Raw genomic sequence first — 17035 nt, forward strand, 5'->3', positions numbered from 1 at the left:
CACTGCCTTCTCTGCTGACCTGGCATCACACAGAGCACATGGCAGCCACAGGGCTCCTCACACTCATGCCAGGCTGGCTCTCTCCCCTCCACCAGCTCAGTGCTCAAGGGCTCCATAGGTGGAACATGTATAATCTGAGATGCTTCAGAATCAGACACTACGCCATTCTTTCTTTCTGTTTGCTTTATGACACTATGTCTTTCTTTATATAGTCCAAGCTGGTCTTCCTGCCTCTGCCTCCCAAACTACTGAGGAAATAGAGGCATCAGTTTGTAGGTGTGTGCTACCATCGCCAGCTGACCCCAACATGGTGTCACAGATACAGGCTCAATGGTCAACACTCCAGTGTACTGACAATGTTATCTGAGTATAATTACCTTCAGGCTAGAGTGGGAGAAACAAGAATGAATACTGTGTTTATAATCAGGGGCCTTTCATCAAATCGCTATAGGCAGATATTCCAAAAACCAATATATCCAAGAGAGTTCATGCCTAGAACATTTCCAGGTAAGAACATTTGGTCAGGGTCATTGTCCTCACTTTGTCTCTTTTCAGCTATCATGCATCACCTACAGGTATGCAGTGTGGTGGCCGTGCCTCGCCTGTCCTAGGTAATGCCTGAACTTTACTGGGAGAGGATCTTTACCACCTGCTGTCTCTCAGTGCTTAAAATTCTGCCTTGCACAATATTGCTCATGACTTGGTAGAAAGAAACACCAAGTAGAGGGAAATGCAATGATGGGGATTTGAATATGCTCCTAACAACATAGTTTTGGACAGGGGAGCCCAGGAGTAGGAGAATAGGAGTAAAACTAGGAGGAAGAGTATTGACTGTGTGTGTGTGTGTGTGTGTGTGTGTGTGTGTGTGTGTGTGTGTAAATACCAGCCTACTCTATGCTGGGAGTAGAGATGTACATAGACATCTAAACGCAGGTCCTCGTGTTGTGTAGCAAACACATTCACACACTGAGCCGCCTCCCCAGCTCTCTGAGCTGCATCTTCTGAGCCTCCTCCCCAGCTCTCTGAGCTGCATCTTACGATAAGGAGGTAAGTGGGTGGCAAGGGCAGAGACAGTCCCTGCAGTGTGGCCTGCAGAAGGCACACAGGTAAGTAGAGTCCTCCTGAGCAGGGTCTGGGGTGAAGGAAGGTTGTGAAAGGATCGGTGGTGTTAGAATATGAAGCAGGGGATTGGGCGAGTCAAGAGATTGGTCTGGAGAGGCATCTGTGCAGTAGTCAGTAGGCCACATGGAGAGGCATCTGTGCACAGTGGTCAGTAGGCCACATGGAGAGGCATCTGTGCACAGTGGTCAGTAGGCCACATGGAGAGGCATCTGTGCACAGTGGTCAGTAGGCCACATGGAGAGGCATCTGTGCACAGTGGTCAGTAGGCCACATGGAGAGGCATCTGTGCACAGTGGTCGGTAGGCCACATGGAGAGGCATCTGTGCACAGTGGTCGGTAGGCCACATGGAGAGGCATCTGTGCACAGTGGTTGGTAGGCCACATGGAGAAGTATCTGTGCACAGTGGTCGGTAGGCCACATGGAGAGACATCTGTGCACAGTGGTCGGTAGGCCACATGGAGAGGCATCTGTGCAGTGGTCGGTAGGCCACATGGAGAGGCATCTGTGCACAGTGGTCGGTAAGCCACATGGAGAGGCATCTGTGCAGTGGTCAGTAGGCCACATGGAGAGGCATCTGTGCACAGTGGTCGGTAGGCCACATGGAGAGGCATCTGTGCACAGTGGTCAGTAGGCCACATGGAGAGGCATCTGTGCAGTGGTCGGTAGGCCACATGGAGAGGCATCTGTGCACAGTGGTCAGTAGGCCACATGGAGAGGCATCTGTGCAGTGGTCGGTAGGCCACATGGAGAGGCATCTGTGCAGTGGTCAGTAGGCCACATGGAGAGGCATCTGTGCACAGTGGTCAGTAGGCCACATGGAGAGGCATCTGTGCAGTGGTCGGTAGGCCACATGGAGAGGCATCTGTGCAGTGGTCGGTAGGCCACATGGAGAGGCATCTGTGCAGTGGTCAGTAGGCCACATGGAGAGGCATCTGTGCACAGTGGTCAGTAGGCCACATGGAGAGGCATCTGTGCACAGTGGTCAGTAGGCCACATGGAGAGGCATCTGTGCAGTGGTCAGTAGGCCACATGGAGAGGCATCTGTGCACAGTGGTCAGTAGGCCACATGGAGAGGCATCTGTGCAGTGGTCGGTAGGCCACATGGAGAGGCATCTGTGCAGTGGTCAGTAGGCCACATGGAGAGGCATCTGTGCACAGTGGTCGGTAGGCCACATGGAGAGGCATCTGTGCACAGTGGTCGGTAGGCCACATGGAGAGGCATCTGTGCACAGTGGTCGGTAGGCCACATGGAGAGGCATCTGTGCAGTGGTCGGTAGGCCACATGGAGAGGCATCTGTGCAGTGGTCGGTAGGCCACATGGAGAGACATCTGTGCACAGTGGTCAGTAGGCCACATGGAGAGGCATCTGTGCAGTGGTCGGTAGGCCACATGGAGAGGCATCTGTGCACAGTGGTCGGTAGGCCACATGGAGAGGCATCTGTGCACAGTGGTCGGTAGGCCACATGGAGAGGCATCTGTGCACAGTGGTCGGTAGGCCACATGGAGAGGCATCTGTGCACAGTGGTCGGTAGGCCACATGGAGAGACATCTGTGCACAGTGGTCGGTAGGCCACATGGAGAGGCATCTGTGCAGTGGTCGGTAGGCCACATGGAGAGGCATCTGTGCACAGTGGTCGGTAGGCCACATGGAGAGGCATCTGTGCAGTGGTCGGTAGGCCACATGGAGAGGCATCTGTGCACAGTGGTCGGTAGGCCACATGGAGAGGCATCTGTGCAGTGGTCGGTAGGCCACATGGAAGAACCTGAGTTTTCTCTTAAGGGCAAAGAAAAGTCACTAAAGAGATTTGTGGTAGAAAGAAAACATGGTCAAAATGGTCAATGATGTATTTTAAATGTTATTTCAGTGGTGTTTCTGAATTTAAGGAGGATAATTCTAAAGGCAGACTATCATCAAAAGAGATCCAGAACAGACTAGTGAGAGTCTTCACTAGAGGCAGAGACAGAAAGACAGCTGGAGTGATTTAGGACCTGAACGGCATGAATGAGGAGGAAACAGCCTGCCTGTCACTGACAGGATGATCTAGCAGACACTGAAGAAGACAGGTAATGAGGGCTCAGGTTTGGATTTGTGGACTCTGTTTTTTTTTGTGGATTTGATGACAAGATTGTGGTGTCTCCATGGGGTAAGAGAAGGGTGGAGAATCTCTCTTGAGATAGAAGAGAAATAGTAGCTGCCTTTATTAAATAGTTGTGGCTACTTCTCTTGGCATCTACTGCTAGTCTCACATATTCTGACCCTGGGAAATAGAAATGAACCTTGCCTGGAGTCCAGGCTGCATGTGTGTGGAGGGCACGTAAGGTGCCATGGTCCTGAAAGCTGAATGAGGAGAAACCTTGCTTAGAGGAGAGAGACACTTGCTACCTAAGATGGATGCCAGGCAGAAGCAGAAAAATCACCAGGAACTGAGGCCCTGTGCAAAAGCCTCCATCAAACAAACGTGGCTGGGAAAATCTGAACCCTGACTAACAAACTCATGAAGGCTAAGCACCCAGTCACAGGGCACCCTGCACACTTGCTTATGTTCTCCCTCCTAGAGTGCCAGCAGTGCCCCAGGGTGGCTCATACCCACGGGTAACTCCAGTCCTAGAGGTTATGATGCCCTCTCTGGCCTCCACAGGCACCAGGTACAAACAAAGCACGCAGATGTACATGCAGGCAAAACTCACACAGAGCATAAATCTTACAGAGACTGGGGTTCTTTCCCACTTGTGGCCGTTCCACCGGCACCCACAGCTCGGCAGATGTACCTGTTCATCCTTATGATCTTCAAAGTTTCCTTAAAGAGAGTGGCTGGGGGCACTTAGCCCAACCATTTGACTACAGACTGTTTTAACATTTATGTTACCAAAAGGTACATGGGGGATACACACCTGCAACCCGAGCAGCAAGGAGGCAGAGGGTCACCCCAGGTCTACACAACAACTGCCAGCCCAGCCATGGGTGCCCAAAAGCCACAGAGGAGAAGCCCTGTGTGTCTCTCAGTGCATGGACAGAGGGCTGGGGACTCAGTGAAGCTGGAACAACACGAACAGCATGGGAATCTGTCTCCATCTTATGCCACTTAGAGCAAAGGAAAAAATGCAGGAAATTTACAGTGTAAGCATTGCCCGTGGGATCTTTGTGGTCAAACTACTGGATATTCTTGTTACTAATTAAAAAGAAATTACTAATGCAGTAAGTTGATGAATAAGCAGTCAGGCAGAGTAAGAACAAGTCAATCAAATGACAGGATCTCTTTAAAAAATGGAAAAGAGTAACGAAGATTTTTCTTCATATTTGTGCTATTTGTATGGGTGTTTTGCCTGCATGCATGTAAGTGCATCACAGGCCTACAATGCCCATGGAGGTCAGAGGAGAATGTTGGCACCATGGGACTGGAGTTACAGACGACTGTGAGCACCATCTGGGTGCTGGGAGTGGAGCCCAGGTCCTTTGGAAGAGCAGTCAGACCATCACACAGTGAGTATGGACACTAGCAATGTGGGAGACTTGATCAATAAAACGAGAGTGGAGGTAGTTATGGCCAAAAATGTTCAAGGACAGGCAAGGTCTACCTAATAATATTAAAAGTAAAAAGAATAATACTAAAACTAACAGGACAGCTAATTTCAGAACCGACCTTTGGCAAAGCAGCACACCGAGGTGGCATAAAGTCATCTTTTCTACCTACAGACATACAGAAATGTTGGATAAAACCCACAGAAATGCTTTTAAAATACATAGTCAAGTTAAAAAAAATCCCCAGGCACCTGAAAATGAAAGAGACATCAAAATCAAAGCTGGAATAGTAAATGGGAGTTGAGACCAGTGGCCCCGTGGGCTTTCAAGCTCCCGTGCAGGCTCTGGACTTGAAGGACACTGCAGCAGTGCAAGCAAGAGATGTGGCTTCCAGCAGACCAAGGAGGGGGAGCAGGAACTAAGACCCTGCACGAAGCCCGGGGCCCAGGCCCCGGCCCGTCCCGTGCTAAAGCAGCACTAAGCACCAGGAAGTTGACGGCAGCCCCTAGTTATCTAGACCCGATGTGGGGAACCACACACAGGCCCGGCACAGGCACAGCGAGCAACCTGTGTCTTCCAGGAATCCCAATCTGAGAAATTAACACAAAAATTTGTCTGTGGAATGCATCAGAAGAAACTGGACAACTTTTATAACCTAAAGCAAAGAGACTCCCACAGAGAAACAGAAAGGCCCAGGAAGGATGTTTGCCACCACAGAGCACGTGAAGATGGCCAGGTGAGCAAGTAACAGAAGAAAGTTTCAGAGGGGACCTTTGAAGTGAAGGTAAGAAAAGACTTCTTAAATGGTGCCCGAAAAGAAACAGGAGGGCTTATGTTTTGTGTGTATAGATCAACAGAACTCTCTACCCAGATTCACTAATGGGGGGGAACATCTGCAAAGTTTAAAGGCATCAATGGATTTATAACTAAAAAATATAACAAAGTCCTATAATCTTAGGGGAAAAAAATGGAATGTGCAGGCAGGGGCAAGCGATGTGACTCCCAGGCAGTGGTGCACTTGTTACAAAATAAGGGCCCGTTCTGCTTAGCAACACCTAAAGAGCAGACACCACCCTGTCAGCCGCAGACACTAGCACTATACTCTTTTAGTGATGAGGAGACGAAGGCCCAGAGAAGTTGCTCGGTTTCTTCAAGGTCAAATAGAATCACGTAGCAGAACCTGTGTTTAGGGTACTACTGGTGGGTCTGCCTTCCACACTGTTCTAGGAAGGCAGTCTGGTAAAGAGCTCGGGAGTTAGGCGGTACACACATGCCCTGCAGGCTGGGAAGCATCCTCCTCCGTACACACAGGCCGGTGCTCACTGAGCCCTGTAGAGAGGTGAGAGGGATTGGAAAAGTCCATGACTGAGAGACTAGGTAAGCAGAGATGGAAGGTATACACCACAGAAGACAGGCCATCAGACAGGAAACATCCTGTTACAAAGACACAGACATCAGATCTTCAGTACCCAGGAGTGAATGAAAATAAAACTAAACCAACAGGATGAGACACAGCAGGCAACACCATGAATAAAGCTCTCTCTCTCTCTCCCTCTCTCCCTCTCTCCCTCTCCCTCCCTCTCTCTCTCTCTCTCTCTCTCTCTCTCTCTCTCTCTCTCTCTCTCTCTCTCTCACACACACACACACACACACACACATACACACACACACACCAAGGGAACTAGTCACAGAAATCTATTCACTGCAAACAGATTAGACAGAACTGAAGAGAAAGGTCCTCAGTTGAAGAGAAGTCTGAGACAACTACTCAGTGCAGACAGTAAAATTAAAAAGACAGAAAATAGGAAAGAAAAGGTAAGACTGTAGAAGACAGAAAGACAGGAGAACATATCACTTCTGAGAAACTTCTAAAATTAAAGACAGGCTGGGAAGACGGCTCAGTGAGGAACAGTGCATGCTGTGTAAGTGTAGGGATCTGAGTTTGAATCCCCAGAACTCGTGTAAAGGCTAGGCAAGGTTGTGTGTGCCTATGATGCCAGCACTGAGAGGAAGAGAGTGGGAAGAGAGAGACAGGAAAATTGTTATCCTAGCCCAATGGCTAGTTTCTGACTCAGTGAGAGACCCTCCTGCCTCAAGAGAGTAAGTCAGTGAGTGACATAGGACACCCACAACACTCCTTGGCTTCTGCCATGCGCTTTTAAGAACACACAAGACACAAGCAACCCCCGAAATAAATAAATAAATAAAATTACAGATACATAGAGAAATGGCTTCAGAATGACGATTTCAAAATATCAATTAACACAATGGCAGACATAATACTGACTTCCCATTCACAGAAGCGGTGTCACAAGAAACGGAGGGACCCTGTTCTCACCTCTAGGGATATGCCTATAAACCGAGCACGCACAAGATGATGAAGTGGCATGGGAGATGAGCCTCAGAGAGTGCGACTAGGAGACCATCTGCGACAGGGCCACTGTGGGAGGAAAAAATGAACCAGGCATCAGGGATGAGGTAAGAGAAACAGCAGCAGCAAAGAAACCGCAAAGCTCCCAGCTCAGTGAAAACAAGAAACATTGGGAGTACTGAGAACTGGTCTGTCTTCTGTTGGTGAAGATATAAAGTAACAATTTGAGAAACTGCACATTTTCCTGCTGAAGGAGAGATCCCTGTCTACACTACATCATGGAGGCATTTTAAAGAAACTTCCAGAGAAAGCAGACACACAAGCACACATGACTAGACAAGTCCTGTGTACAGGGAGGGCACAAGTGCAGGCGAAGCTGATGCTACGATACAGTCAGGCAGTGGCACCAGGCAGCTGTTGCTGGGCACAGAAAGAGAATGAGAAGCCAGTCAGGACCACAAGGTGAGACCACGTCTGTCTCACCCTTGGCAGGTGCGGCTGCTGTATCACATGTGGGTCAGTAGGAGGCAGAGAAGAGAGAGGCTTTGGTTATGCCCAGTGTTCTGACCTATGAACATCTGAATGAGTAGTAGCCTAACCCTGAAAAGAGCCTGAGACAAGGGCCAGCCCAGCACCCTGGGGCCTGGAAGAACTCCCAGGGCAGGAAGTTAGCAGGAGATAAACCCTGCCTCGGGGCCCAGCAGGAGCCAGCTGAAAACTAGAGGAAACCGGACAGGAACAGTAGGCCTCAAACCAAGCCATACTTAGCCCAAGACAGATGACCCCATGCATGCGGCCTGTGCTGCCACTGGGAGCCACATCTGGGTCCCTGGCCTCACAGCAGGGGTCTGTTACCACCAAAAGCTAGGCAGGTGTTCCTGGTCTGGTCTGCTGCCCAGGGACATGTTGAAGCCTGAGGGCTGTGGAGAACTGGTCCTGGGGTCACGAGAGGAGGAGAGATGACCCTGTAACTTGCCTGGGCAGCAGAGTAGAACTGACCTTGGTGGCAGGAGTATGAGCAAACCCACCCTGAGGGTATGAGCATGCGAGAGCTGGTCCCGCCCCTTGTTTGCCCCGTGGTGACATGGGTAAGGGAGAGATGCCCTCCCATACCCTTGTCCCTTGCCACCTACAGCAGGCAGAAGAGCTGGCCCTGGGGTTATATGAGCAGGGGAGTGGGCTCTGCCTCTCACCTGCTACAATCCTTGGGAGAGAGGGCCTGCCCCTTGCCTAGCACAGAAGAGCTGGCCCTAGATGGGGGAATTGTGAGTAAGCCCCCCACCCTGTCCCTGCATGAGTGAGGAAGACCAGACCCTGACTCGTATCTGCTGTTGGTGGTGAGAAAGAGGAGAAGATGTATGTCCTCCTCCCTTCCTTGTCACTTGCCACCTATGACATGGCCCCAGGATCATGAGGGCAGGAAAGCTGCCCCTGCCCCTTGTCTGAGGCAGTACTTGGGAGAGTAGGTTCTTCACCTCCCCCTGATGGGGTGGGGGGAATGAGCCTGCCCCGAGGGCATGAGAACAGGAGAGCTGGCTCTAGCCCTTGCTGGCTGTGGCACTGGATGGGTTGGCCAGGTCAGGGCAGGGGAGCTTCACCCCAGTGGTGGTGGTGTGGGACAGCTAGTGGGGTGAGAAGCTCAGATACTTCTCAGGCCCAGCTCCAGGGCTTTGAGCTGGCTCACCCCACCATCTACCCCATCAATGAACTACTGAAGTGCATGAAGGGGCTAGTCCAAAACCACAGGACCTCCATGACACAGGGCAACAACAGGATAGCCAAGAGGAGTCCCAGTGAAGTTCCAGAATTGATAATGCAGCAGAAACCAGAGGTCTCAAAACAGACCAATGACTCATTGCAATAAATATTTGCAAGCAAGAAGTATGGACAAAATGATATACCATGGGACACACTGTCTCTCTCTATAGCTTCCACAAGACCAACTGCTGCTACTGAGGTGTGTGGTCTCAGACACCAACAGGCTGACTCTTGGAATTAGAGACCAGCTGAGATTAGACTCATTTTCTATCAGTTAGAAGACATATCAGTTAATGACATATAAGGAGTATACGTGTGAATCTAAGGAGAGAGGCCCCAGGGCTGGGGCAGCGCAGTGATAGGGTAGTTCCTATCCTAGCTCGCTTGTGATCCTTAACAGTAGATACAAAGAAAGGAGGAATTTATAAACCAAAGGTATAAAAAGGTATTTACAAATCAGAGGTATAAAAATGAATAAGGAAAATAAGATTAAACCAGTAGCGAGTGAGGGAAAAGGAAGACAAGGGAAGTGCACTAAACAGAAACAAATGAAGACGGAAGCAATAAACACATACGTATTAGTGATCACACTAAGTAAACAGACAACAATTTTCTTGTCAAGAAGTGGGGATCCTCTGCTTGAACTTTTAGAAACTATAGTGTATGTTTGCATGTGTGTGTGTGTGTGTGTGTGTGTGTGTGTGTACCCTTAAATAGTGCCATGTGCATAAGCATTAGTGAATTAGCTACATTTACTACCAAGAGAGGTTCCAAATAGTTTTGAAACCAACCTTCTGACTTAAGTATCTGTCTTTAAGAAACAAACTATAAATTGGGCAGTGGTGGCGCACGCCTTTAATCCCAGCACGTGGGAGGCAGGATTTCTGAGTTCGAGGCCAGCTTGGTCTACTGAGTGAGTTTCAGGACAGCCAGGGCTACACAGAGAAACCCTGTCTCAAAAAACCAAAAAGAGAAGAAAAGAGAAGAAAAGAGAAGAGAAGAGAAGAGAAGAGAAGAGAAGAGAAGAGAAGAGAAGAAAAGAAAAGAAAAGAAAAGAAAAGAAAAGAAAAGAAAAGAAAAGAAACAAACTATACAACCTTTGCAGACCACTGCGGGAACCGGCTACAGAAAGCCCAAAGCCCTGGCTAAGCTACACTTGAGAAACAAACTATACAACCTATTCAACTTTTGCAAGGCACTTTCTGCTACAGAATTCTGTTACTAAGTAAATGCATGTGATGAGCCATAGAGCTGTGGCTGGGGGTGGGGGACAACTGGGGGTGCTGGAACAACAGACCGTCCAGAGAATGGCTACACTTGCCACAGCTTCCACCAAGCTTTCCTGTCTCAGCCTAACTCCCTTTGCAGGGAAGTTCCATGGAGAGAAAACAGAAGACTCTGTACAGTGTGGTTTGGGAGGTAAAGAAACTTAAGATCTCTAAGTGTTGAAATCTCTAAGTGTTGAAGATTGACACAGGAGCGATATAAAGTATGTTATGAAGCACTTGAAGAAATTGCTAGGCTGGGGGAAATTGTCAAAGGTCCCGTGGGGAAAACATTTAAGCAACAAGAAAGAACTCCAGAAAGAAGGATGCTCCTCAAAGGAGCACTATTAAAGCCTCAAGAAAGGCTATACTGACTCAGAATAAAGACAGCAGACAGAAGAAACTTAATTGGCTGAACCAAGTGCTGTATAATGACCCAAAACACAAATGGGAATTCAACACAAAGTAGAAAACTAGGCCAGCTTTCTAAAAGGGGCACAAAGAATATTTATTTATTTAAATTCCTACCCTAACTCCTTCCAAAAAGGATTTGGAAGTCCTGAGGATCCTTATGCTACAAAGAACTCAGGAGAAAGCAAGCAGGAGCTCTGGCACAGTTGGGGGGAAGGTGACATCTCTTTAAAGAACATAGAAGGAAATAACGCTGCAGGTTACACTGTCCATATACATGGTTAAATAAAAACGTTCTGCCCTCCACAGCCTCAGGCAAGTTCCCTAGCAAGGCATCGGTGGGCACACTGCTAGGTGTTGTGGGAGCCCAGTGGAATACAAATCAAGACCCATGCCCATGGGAGCACCCAGTTCACCCAGCACTGGCACAACTGCAAAAGAACTCTCCAATGGGTTCAGTCTCAGGTCAGAGGAAGGAAAGGAGGGAGACAGCAGATTCTCACAGCCCCTGCTGAGTAGCAGGGGAAGGCAAAGGTTTGGAGCTGTGCTTGCTACTTAGACATGACTTTAACAGGTGAGCACAAAGCCAAGTGTTCTAGGCAGAGGAGACCATTGGGCTTATTTCTTGAAGGGACCCCATAGTACTGCACCAGGTGATAGAGGTGTCACCACCAAGTGACAGCAGTGTGGTGGGCATAGCCAGACACTGAGCAGAGGAAAGGGCACCTGCATTTTGAGGGCAAAGCTTCCAAAACAGGAAGAACCCAACTGAGTCGGAGCATTAGGAGAGCTCAGATGACCCAGGAGAGGGACCAGCAGCGAAGACAATGACCCGACATCCTACCTACACTGCCTATCAGTAACCAGCTGCATGTTCCCAATGGCTGGGTTTCTGTTGTAGGAGAGAGAAACTATTCTAATTAATTCTTGGTCAAAGATTGTCAGTTTGGGTCCCATACTAATTCTACCTCTTGCTTTAATGTCTCCTCTGCAAACTTGCTTTCTGTCTAGTCGCCTGGGCTCTGTGGCAGGCAGAGCTGAGGGACCTTGGAGAGCCCTTTTGGTTGCTTTCATGGCACAGGATTTCATTACTTTATCTGTCACGTCCTCCTGTCACACGACCAGATGACCTTAGTCCAATCTCCTCCTTTTCAAGGGAAGAGACTGAGGTCCTAAGAGGCTGAGCTTCTCTCTGATCCTGGTCCGCCTTAGCCTTGCGGCTGTTTAGTAGCTCACAAACAGCCAGGGCCAGGTGAAAGAAGAAGCTCTCTCAACATAATTAGAGCAAAGATCACACACTCGAGACAAGAAATGGGGGATTGCTGCACACGAAGAGATGATTTCAAATGTAAGCGACCAGAGGAATCAGTCAAGTTAAAAGAGAAGCCCTGGCAATTATTTCTGAGAACGCGGAGCCGGTTGGTGAGGTTAGAAAAGGGTGAGTGCAGCCTTCAGCAGGCCTGGATTTCTCAAGTTCAAAAGCAGCTGTCAGCTGGATCTTCTCTAACACTGCCTGATAGGCAGAGCTGCAGTAAGCAATGCAGACTTCCGTGTGCTGCTGCAAGGCTCTGCCGTGTCTCTCACATGTATGTGTCTCTAATCTTAGCACCACCATCCTCATTGCTCTGCCCCGAATACTAATGTTCTTGATTGACACAACAACTCCTCCGTGGGCCAGTGGTCTTTCCTAAGGCACTCTGGTCACTGGGAATTCCAAGCAGCCAGAACAGCTCCGGAGAACTTCAGCATGGAAGGTCTAAGGGCCGACTCAGGCAGAACAATACCCTCAGGATTTGGGAGGCTACCTCCTGAGCAAGGAGCTGCAGACACATAGCTTGCTTATATACTGGGATTGATAGCACACGATCCCATTTACCCTGTGCACAGATGCAAACAAGGCACAGACACATTCGATGCTTTGTGAAAGAACCATATAGCTAATGAAGACTAAGTCCTAAGCTAAGTCTGGGTTCTGACACACAAGCCATGGTTATGTGCTCTGCAATGCAGGGCTGCACTGGTTGCCAAGACTTAGCCACCCCCATCCCCTCCTACAGGCAACTCTTCTCCCATCGGCTGAGCTATCAACCACTGGTTACTTAACAGAAGCACTCTAGCCTCTCCTCAAGGACAGGGAACTAACCACGCTACCTACCACCCAGCAGCTCAGGAGACCCTGCTTCTGTCTTCTCTTTCATTCTCCATTTCTTCCTTTTGTGAGGTTCTAGGGACCAAACTGAGGGCTTCCTAGATGCTGACTGAGCAAATGCTGTACAGTCTCAGCTTCTTAAACTGAGTTCTTGTTATACAGCCCAGCCTGGCTTCTCCAGGGCCACTATGTCTGGTGGCCAAGTTTTCTAAATTGCTAATCCATTGCTTTCTGTCAGCACTGACAGCCTGATCTTTCTTTCTACCAAGTTATACCAGGATGTCACTTATCAAAGCATCACCAAGAGCCACCATAATGATGACCCATACTATGTTTCTAAGCAATTCTTAAGCTGTTTAGTGCTTACAACCCAGTGAGGCATTGCGCTCCATTTACAATAAAGCCTTGCCAGTGAAGACATTAAATAACAGCTCAAGGCTCTATCTACTCAGGCAAGTCAACAAAGGCAGGGAGTGTCTCACCCCATCTGTCTGTGGAAAGCGCACTGCCTCCATTTTACAGTGAAGGAAACTGGTATCCAGCAAGGGAACTGGCCCAAGACAGCACCGTAGTCATTAATGCTAGGCACAGCTCAAATGCAGATCTGCCTGGCTCCTTGCCCTTAAAAAAATTATTTATATTTTGGAGGTGGGGGAGATGTCACAGCACACACATGCAAGTTAGAAGACAACTCTGTAGAGTCACTTCTTTCCTTTTAACTTTGTGTTAATTGTTAATTATCACAGCCTAGAGTAACCTGAGAAAGGGAGTCTCAGTTGGAGCACTGCCCAGATTTGGGCATGTCTGTGGGGAACTGTCTTGATTATTAATTGATACGGCAGGCCTGCCCACTGTGGGTGGTATCATCCCCAGGCAGCCGGTTCTGGGCTGTATACAAGGAGACCAGTCATGCAGGAACCTCTGCACGCACAAGCCAGCAAGCACTGCTGCTCCATGGTTTCTGCTTTCAGGTTTCTGCACTTGAAAACCCAAGTTTTTGAGTTCCTCCACTGCTTTCTCTCAACAGCAGACCGTAACCTGTAAGCTAAAGTAACCCCTCCCCTCAGGAGCTGCTTGTGGTTGGTGTGTTTTATTAAAGGAACAGAAAGGAAACCAGAGCATATGGATGACTGGACCAAGCGCAAGTGACCAGACTTACACAGTAAGTGCCTTTCTCCACCGAGCCACCCTCCTTCTCACCCGGCCCCCGTTCTCAGGACCTCAGTTTCTTTGGTTGCCAGGGCTTCCAGGCTCCTCAGGCCTCCCCCAGGAGAGAGAAGTGCTAGCCAGCCTGATGGGAATCCCCCATTAAGGATCCTTGCTCTTACTGTACTTTGCTACAGACTGAGTGAAGCTATGTATCTCAGAGAGTGCTGCTGGCACGGGCCAGCTAGCTGGCTGCCAAGAAACCTCCTCAGATGGTCTGAACTTAATTTACCAAAAGGTCTGACTTGGCTATCAGCCTTGCGGATACATAAACCCTATCCGTACAGTCTCACAGTTGGCTAGACTTGAGAAACATAAAGAACTCAATACAGATCAGAGAACGGACCCATAATGTGAGCTCTGCCTATTCTTTGTAATAATCTGTGAAAAAAAAAAGCAAGTGGCCAGAGAAGACAGCATCAGAAAGCCCTTTACAAATCACAGAAGACAGCAGAAGGAAGTTGGCTATACGGAGCCAATGTTTAGATAAAGCCCCATAAATCACTTTGGTCATTAGTGTAAATTCAGCATGCAAGTTTTGGGATTAAGGTGCAATGCCAAATGGCAGTGTGTTTGGTCCCTTCCACCACTGAGGTCCTGTGCTCTCCTGCAGCCTGGCTCCTCCTGTGACAGATGCACGTGGGTCTCTGATGAGCCACCCATGAGCTAAGGGTTTGCAAGGAGGTCCCTCACTGATGTACAAAGCCTTTCTTGTACTCCGAGCATCCATCTGTGGCAGATCAGCCGCTCCCTCTTCCAAGTCGCCTAATTCCAAGGAATCTCCCAGTTTACTTCAGACTCAGCTTCATCCTGTTCCCTTCCTTGTCACCAACCGCACGCTGGCTGCAGACTCAACCCTGGGTCCCTCTGTTCCCCTCGGCCTCGCTCCTCCCTGGCCTCCTCCACAGGCCTCCTCCACTCCACTCGTCACTCAGTCCGCCTTCCCACCACTCATCACCAGATTAAAACGTAGTAAAGAAATTCGTTCATCGATGTACACCACCATGAAATGACCCTTTGTAAAAAGGCGATGAAAGCCAGTATGGTGGTACCTGTACCTCAGCACAGGGGAGAAGGATGGGGAGTCAGATGCCAGCATGGACTACCCAGCAGGATGCTGTCAAAAACTAATAGAGGGCTGGAGAGATGGCTCAGTCGTTAAGAACACTGACTGCACTTCCAGAGGTCCTGAGTTCAAAGAAATAGAATTCAGAAAACTCATTTATTTATGCTTAGAGACTACACAACTCAACTGTATTCATTTATGAAGAGACAGACAGAAATTAAGTAGCCTGCCCAAGTTGTTCTCATATCTAAGCAATGCTGAGGTCAGAAACCAGGATCGCAGCTTTTGAATCTTATGTTTGTATTTGGGCCAAAACAAAAACACTCAACTTCTAAGCAAACAATAGAGGCCTCAGCTGGGAGGATTGTGTCTCAGGCTGTGCAACACTGGATATGGTACACAGCACCTTTGTCACTCCTTCTTTGACTGTGATTAAAATATCAACCGTTGGGGTTAAAGAGTTAATACCAACCACTGGGGCTCAGTAGTGAATAGCACTGGCTACTCCTCCAGAGGACTCAAGTTTGATTCCCAGCACCTACTTGACAGCTCACAGGCATTTACAATTCCATTTCTAGGAAATCTGATGTCTTTTCTGGGCTCTGTGGGCACCAGGCATCCAAGTGGTACACAGACATACACACAGGCAAAACACCCATGCACATTTTAAAAAAATTAAAAACATAATATAATTTGGAAGCAATTAAATCAGAAAGTTTTCTCAATGGTAATATTTAATTGGGGAGTAGTGGTTTTTACAACAGAGGACTCACTGTTAAACTTCCCTGGAAAACTTCAAGTTATCTGAAGTCCTACCTGCTCATCTAGAATATCCTTTGATAAGATAGGAATATTTGGGGATAGGGAACAATATATTTACTTGTGCTGCTGTTTGACTGTTTTACCAAAATGAATTTACATATCAGACATATAAGTACAGAAAATGAGTGGTACCTGATAGGAAGAATATATGTGTTCTTTAGATCCATTCTAGAATTCTATCAGTACAGAGAAAGGACGTGAAATGTTCATCTGCACTGTATTCAAAGCACTAGCATTTGAATAGGTTTGAAAAAAACTCTGAAAACTTAAAATAGAGATTATTAAATAAATATAGCATAGAGTCGCACTTAGGAACTATTATGCAGCCATTCAAACAGGCTGGCAGCTGGAGGTGTGGCTCACGGGGAACATGTGACTAGCATTCACAAGGGCCGGGTTCAGCACTCAGCACAGGACAAAGGACAGGTAACCAGAGACAATACAGAAACTGGATTCCATGTAATCTTAAAGCTTTCAGATCCTGGCATGGTGGCACATACCTGTGATCTGCACACTTGGGAGGTAGAGGCAGGAAGATCAGAAGTCAAGGCAGACTAAGCTACACAAGATCTCAAAACTAAACCAGCCACCTAATTATCCTGTATCAAACGCCACCATTGTGAAAGTAAAATGATGACTCAAAGAATAGAATAGAATCGTGGCACTTAGAAATCAGCTGGCTGATAAGAGCATTCGAGCAGAGTGGGCATTCACAACATTGAGAGGACCCAGAAGCCAACCGAATGTGAACAAAGGACTGCTCAGACCAGGCAACGCAACCAGAGAGCACAGGCCAGGATCCTTACAGGCTGTAAGGAGGCAGACAAGGAGAGAAAACCTGTGCATGCGCGTGCGGTGGAGTGTGCTACAGGGCTGTGAACCTGCAGAAGCGCAGGGGGGCATGCAGATGCTGCAGCTGCCCTGGGAAACAAATACACTCCGCAGATGTGGTAGTGCACACCTACCGCTCAGGAGGCTCCAGCACATAGTGAGACTTTGTCTCAAGAAAAAAAAGTTAAATAACAAATGACCCAGCAGCTCCACTGCCAGGATACACTCAGGAGAACTGAAAACACACCCACAAAGAAATTTCTGCAATGGTAGGAACTGGGACATTAAACACAGCAGGCAGTGCTAACAACCTAATGGACATCAGCTGATTAACGGGCCCAACACACCTCTACAAGGTGGAACAATATTCAGCCACAGAAAGAAGTAAGTTCTTAACCCGTGCTACCTCCTGCATGAGAATGCCCACAGCGGGCAAACTGAGACAGGATTAGTGGTTACCACAGGCTGCAGGGCAGGAGGGAAGAGTGACTGAGTAGGACTGCTTTGAAGTGA

At 48.3% G+C, this 17035-nt stretch overlaps 1 protein-coding gene and 1 non-coding gene across 4 annotated transcripts in view; one reads left to right on the forward strand and one right to left on the reverse strand.

Annotated features, from left to right (window-relative positions):
• Positions 1-17035, reverse strand: part of Zbtb40 (zinc finger and BTB domain containing 40) — a 69150-nt gene that overhangs the window by 40505 nt on the left and 11610 nt on the right. Inside the window, exon 2 of one of the 3 annotated variants that reach the window (XM_052177799.1) lies at positions 6982-7083. The exons of the other annotated variants lie outside the window; for them this stretch is intronic. The gene's annotated coding sequence lies outside the window, so the exon portion shown is untranslated. The remainder of the gene's footprint in view (positions 1-6981; positions 7084-17035) is intronic. 3 annotated transcript variants of the gene reach the window in all.
• LOC127681956 (small nucleolar RNA SNORA17) lies at positions 7488-7616 on the forward strand. The gene has a single exon (XR_007977292.1). It is a non-coding gene; the product is annotated as a small nucleolar RNA SNORA17 (small nucleolar RNA).

This window comes from Apodemus sylvaticus, chromosome 3, assembly GCF_947179515.1.
Source record: "Apodemus sylvaticus chromosome 3, mApoSyl1.1, whole genome shotgun sequence".
Classification (NCBI taxonomy): Eukaryota; Metazoa; Chordata; class Mammalia; order Rodentia; family Muridae; genus Apodemus; species Apodemus sylvaticus.